The following is a 6,215-nucleotide window of genomic DNA, read 5'->3' on the forward strand; positions in this document are numbered from 1 at the left end:
ATCACCATTATCACCTCATTACCCATAGTCATTACCATCATAGTCACCACCGCCATCATCACTATCACCACTGTCATGGCCAGCACCATTGCGTCACCACCACTGCCATCACCTGAGAACGTCCCTGGCACCATTCTAATTGCCCATTTGCCCTTGGAAGAGACTCCTTTGTGACAGTCTAAGACAACCCAGGGAAGGGGAGCCCCTCCTTTTCTTTGAGGTAGCCCATGATTCCTGCCAAGGGGCCAGCACATATATCTTGTCTTCCTTTTCCTGCAGCCCAGGATGCTACAGCCCCAATGCTGTCCCTATACATGCGATGCCTTTCTCCAACCCCCAGGGACTGTCTTCCTCACTCGTCCTCCAAGTCTCAGCTTGATGACACCTCTCAGGAGCTTTCCCTGGCCACAGGAGCAAATGCTCTGCTCCCAAACTTGCACTAACCTTTGGGTGAAATTCATAGATTTCTTGTTTTCCTTCTTCAGTGGCCTATGAACTCCATGAGTTCAAGAGCTTTATCCACTTAGCTTATTACTAAACAATGTACTAGCACAATGTCCTGCATTTGAATTGCTTGATAAATTCTAGTAAATGGATGGATGGATGGATGGATAGAAGTATGGGAGGGTAGACGACTGAATGGATCAATAGATAGACCGAATGGATGGATGAGTGGATGGATGCACAGATAGATGGGTAGATGGATGAGTAGCTAGATGGTTGGGTGAGTGAATGGGTGGGTGGATGAATGTATAGGTGGATGGTGGGTAGAGGAATGGATGGGTAGAAGAGCATATGAATGGGTGGATAGATAGATGAATGGATGAGTGGCTGGGTAGGTGAGTGGATGGATGTGATAGTAAGTAAGTAGCTGGAAGATTGGGTGGCTGGCTGGCTGGCTGGCTCTGTAATGAGTGGGTGGATAGTGGATGGGTAGGTGTATAGATGGATGGATGGATAGATCGTTGGGTGGATGGATGTATAGCTGGGTGGATGGGTAGGTAAATGGGTGCATATGTGGAAGGTGGGTGGGTAGATGGATGGATGGATGGATGGATGAGTAGGTAGATAGGTGGAAAGATGGACGGATGGATGGGTGGGTGGTGGATGGCTGAACGGATAGGTGATTTGATGGATAGTTGGGTAGGTGGTTGGGAGGATGGAGATGGGCAAATAGTTGAAATCTGAAGCTTTAAAAAAAGACTGAAAATAATAGAGAAGGCAAAGGAAAACCAGAAGAATGCGGTATCCTGGGGCAGGCGCACTAGCCTGCTTGGTCAGCCCTGTCTGGTGTCTGATAACCTGAAGGAGATGGAGAGACAGGGAAAAATGGATCACCTTACACAGAGAGGTCTTTGGGTCAGTCTTTCATTTTAGTTTTTAACTTCTTTACTTTCTATTGTGAAATAATTTCAGACTTGCAACAATGCTACAAACAGCACATAGAAAACCAGTGCACACACTCTCCTCCGGCCTGAGCATCCTACAAAACAAGCACATGCTCCAGCTCTGCTAGGTCCTACTGGACTTTTGGCAGCTGTGCCCGGATGTCCATACCACTTAGGGGACCTCACATTGCAGGCCGTTACCTCATCTCCTTCATTCTGGAACAGTTCTCCATCTTTGTCTTCTGCCTCATTGATGCTTGTGCAGGGTGCTGGCTGGCTCCTCCATGGGACTCCACAGTTTGGACTGTGTTTCCTAAAGGTCATGTGTGTGTTTGCTGGGGTCATCGTGAAGTGAGGCTGTCTCTTCTTGGAGCACTGCAATGGGGTGAGAGGTAGGAGCCTGCTTCTTTGCAGAAATGGCTGGGGAAGTTCTGCCATTACTATATTTCTCTGTTAATTAATATGGATCTTCAGCCTTAAAGATGAAGGTGATTCTGACACCTACTACAACATGGGTGAACATTGAAGACACGAAGCAGTGAAGTAAGCCAGTCACACATGCACAAAATACCATGTAGTTCTGGTTGCTTCTGCCTGGACAGTCAAAGCCATACAGAGAGAAAGCAGAATGGCGGGGGCCAGGGACTGTGGAGGGAATGAAGAGTTGGGGCTCAAGGGGTGCAGAGTTTCAGTTTGGGAAGATGGAAAAGTTCTGGACTCTTTATAGATGAAAGAGATGGCCAGACAACAATGTGAATGTCTTTTTTTTTTTTTTGGCTGGTGGTACTAGAGATTGAACCCAGAGCCTTTGCATTGAGCTAAATTCTAGCCCTTTTTATTTTTCTTGTTTTGAGAGTGTCTTGCTAGGTCACTAAGTTGCCCAGGCTGAACTAGAACTTGAAATCCTGCTGTCTCAGCCTCCCAGAGTGCTGGGATTACAAGAATACACCATTATACTGGCTATGAGTGTCCTTAATGCTGCTAAATGGCACCTTTAAAAATAAGCACAGCTGGGCCAGGGATGTAGCTCAGCAGTGCCTTGCCTGCCTAATGAGCAAAAGATCCTGAGTTCAGTTCCCATTCCAGGAGAAAAAAAAAGTGCAAGCAGGCATGTAATCCTATACTCTGGAGTCTGAAGCAGGAGGATCACTGTGAGTTGGAGGCCAGCCTGAGCTACATAGTGAGTTCAAGACCAGCCTGGACATCAGAGTGAGAACCTGTCTCAAAAAGCAAAAACAAGGGTCAGGGATTTAGCTCAGTGGTGCTGCTGCTTGCTTTGCAAGTGCAGAGACCCGAGTTCGATACCCAGAACAAAAAAAAAAAAAAAAAAAAAAAAAAAAAAAACCAAGATTACATTTTAAAGTAGGAAAAAAAAAATACTTTCAAAATGTGGAATAGAAAATGCGCTTGAATAGAAATCCACAGAAGCCGGCCGTGGTGGTGCACGCCTGTAATCCCAGCCCTCGGAGGCTGAGGCAGGAGGATCGCTGTGAATGAGAGACCAGCCTGGGCTACATAGTGAGTTCCAGGTCAGTCTCAACTACATAGTGAGACCGTGTCTCAAAAAAAAAAAAAAAAGAAAGAAAAAAAACCAAGCTGACAAGTTGGTAAATTTTGTGTTGTGTTGTATCATATCACCACTAAAAAGTTTTAAATTTTTTAATAAGTTTCTTGGGGCCAGTACTTTGAGAGCTGGGTCCCTCCTTTCCCATCACATCCTGACTCTGTCCTCACTGCTGATGCCTGCACCAGCTCTGGCTCCAACAATGCTTTGAGGCCAGACAGCTTCCTTCCTGAGCCCAGAAGCCAGGAGACTTCACCCTCAAAAAATGAGGTCAGTGACAGGGACACAGGGACCAGAACAGCAATGGTGTCCCCAAATAGCACCAGTCACCGCAGGAGCAAGCGAGCTACTCCAGTCTTGGCCTGGACCGGGGCCACAGCCAGCTTTTCCACACAAACGGTGTGTGCTTTCTTGCTAGAAACGGAGGAGGGGTCTGTTGCAGAGACCACAGAACTGACCCCACTGTCTCCATTCTTGCCCACAGCCCTGTCCTTGCCCCGCAGAGCCATTGGAGGCCTCAGGGAACCCTGGGCAGGACCCTGCTGTGGGCTGACTGTGGCTGGGCGTGTCCTAGGTAGTGAGTCCGGCCGCCCCGGATTCCCTCCCTCAGCCCATGTGTTTGGAGACATTCCTAGACCCCTCCAGCAAGTGTCCCCCCTTTAGGAGCGCAGGACTGTGGCCTGGACAGAGTAGACACACAGACAAGCAGGTGCTGTTTGGAGGCGCCAGACCTCGCCTCTCCCTGTGTCGGGCCTCTGCCTGCACTCGGGCCTTCAAAGCTTTGGCCATTGGCCATTCATCATGGCAGATGATTGCTCCCCCCAGCAGCAGCCGGCGCATAGGTGATGAGAGGCTCCGCAAGGCCCCAGACCCCGCTGCACGGCCACAATGTTCCCAGGGGCTGAGCGTGAGGCTCCCCTCGTGACAAGCGTGACAAGGATAACACACCTTGAATTCTCATTTTCTGCCTGCCTGAGCTCTGGCCTTTCTCCCTCTCCTTAGGGCAGGCTTCAGGGCAGGGGACTCAGCCCATTATCCAGAGGAAAAACTGAGGTCCAGGGGGATAAAGAAGCTTAACTGCTGAGTGACTGACCCTGGCTTCCAGTTCCCTGCCCAGGGTCTTCCTCTGCGGCCCCATAGACCACCCTGGGGTGTCCAGAGTTGGAGTTGTCTTCCCACCATGGTGACAGAAGCCAGGAGCCAAGTGGTGAGGCCGGGGTCCAGCAGGACCACCTGGGACAGGGCCCAGGTCCCGAGGCCTTGGTGCTGCACCTGGGTACCATGTGCAACACTCAGCTAACCCCAGGTGTCAGTTGTCAGTGGTGGGCGGGCTGCATCACCGCTGGTCGTGAGAATGTCCCCCAGCTGGCCTTCTCACCTGCTGCCATGCTCCGCCCAGTCCCCCAGCACCTGACCCTCCCCAGCTGGCAAGAAACCTTATCCTCCCAGCCCAGTGAGCCGCAGCAGCCTCAGAGGATGGGCCTGGGCTGTGGAGGGCTGCAGGGAGCAGGGTAGAGCAGAAGAGGCCATGCTATGTCCTCACTCCACTGCCACCAACTTCCTGTGTGACCTTGGGGAGTTCCTATCCCTCTCTGGGACACTGTGCTCCCCATCTGAAAAGGTGAATACAGCCAGATGGCCTGCAGCCACCTAGTGTCTGGATCCCTTGTGACCTGGGGCCCCAGACACACCCTCCCTTTCCACATCTACAAAGTGGGGTCACAAGGCCCCCAGTTAGTGGAAAGACACAGGGGGCTCGAAGGAGGATCCACTGCAGTAACCAGGTGAGGTGCCTGGCCTCCTCTGGTGTCAAGGTTCAGCCTTGTGCAGTGGCCTCTGACCCGGATTTCCTGAGCTCCCCACCCTGGGCAGAGTGACCCCCAGCCTGTGACATGCTCCTTGCTCCTTCTGCGGCTCCCAGCATCGGGACCTTTTCAGCTTCCGAGGCCGCCTGCCCAGCCACTGCGCTCAGATGAAACAGCAGCGTGTGTTGTTTTTGGGGAGGGCGCTAATCTGCTGGAACGGGGCTGCCAGTTCTCAGAGCAGCCAGGGGTCAGGGGTCAGGGAGGTGAGGACAGGGTGGGTGCTGGGACCCTGTGGGGGCTGGGAGCAAGGGTCTAGGGGCCCCTGACCGGTGTGTCCGCCTGTGCCGGGTCGGGCCTCCTCACCCCAGCTGAGCTCTGTCTGCCAGGGACTTCCTCTCTTCCCAGGACAGGCAGCTCAGTATCTACCCCAGCAGCTTGTCCTTCCACCTTTGCCCAGAAGGAAACCCATAAGGGACAGCTGGCCCAGGTGCTGGCTCTTCAAGGCACATAGGCAGCATGGCATCAGAGGCCCAGGTGGAGGGCACATGGATGGGTGCTTCCTGCCTGTATGGTGACTTGGGCACAGCTCAGGGATGTGAGCCCACACAAACATTCCTGGGTGTTTAGCACTGCCCACAGGGCCGGGGACATCTGGGAGGGACACATCTTGGAGGGGTTCCAGGACACAGAGCACCCCTGCCTCTGCCAGCCAGGAGGGGCTGAGTGGGAACAGGTGCTGGCTTTCAGGACTGCAGAGGAGGGAAGGGGCAGCAGGGGACACAGCCCCACGTGGATGGGTGCCCACACACCCTGGTCACAGACCCACAGGCCTGCATGCCTGTGCCCTGGGCTGCCTGCCACCTTCCTCTCTAGGCCTCTACAGCCTCTGGGGCACCACCCAGCCCACCTGGGGAGGACTGTGTGGTATGGCAGTGTCCCAATTACTAGCATACACAGTGCTGGTGGCTTGGGTCTCACCAGAGAGAGACGGCAGGGGTGGAGGAGGCAGCTAGCCTCACAACTCAACCTGGATCACTGGCTTTCCACCTTCTTCTGTTTCCTGCTCTGCAGAATGGAGCTGGTGACCTTCCTGGGTTGGCAGGAGGGACACGGCAGGGAAACGTGGGGGAAACCTGGCCAACTGTAGAGTGCTGTCAGAGCATTTGTAGACAGAGCTCAGTCAAGATGCCTCCTTCTCAGTTTCGGAGCCAGGGTCCATGCCTACCCCAGCTTTCCTTCCTCCTGGGGCTGGACCTGGGAAGGACCAGGCTCCTTTAGAGGTACCTGCAAGATGACATGGCCATTTGATAATCTCACCCATGGCAGCCACGGCATTAGCACAGCTCACCTGCTAGGCCTAAGGACCAGGGGCAAGGGAGAGGGCAGGCTTCTTGGGGACAGAGCTCTTCCCAGTGTGATCACACTGTGCCACCAGCAAGCCCAGCAGCCCATGAGAGT

Source organism: Fukomys damarensis, unplaced genomic scaffold (genome assembly GCF_012274545.1).
Source record: "Fukomys damarensis isolate Sample0158 unplaced genomic scaffold, DMR_v1.0_HiC HiC_scaffold_17, whole genome shotgun sequence".
Taxonomy (NCBI): Eukaryota; Metazoa; Chordata; class Mammalia; order Rodentia; family Bathyergidae; genus Fukomys; species Fukomys damarensis.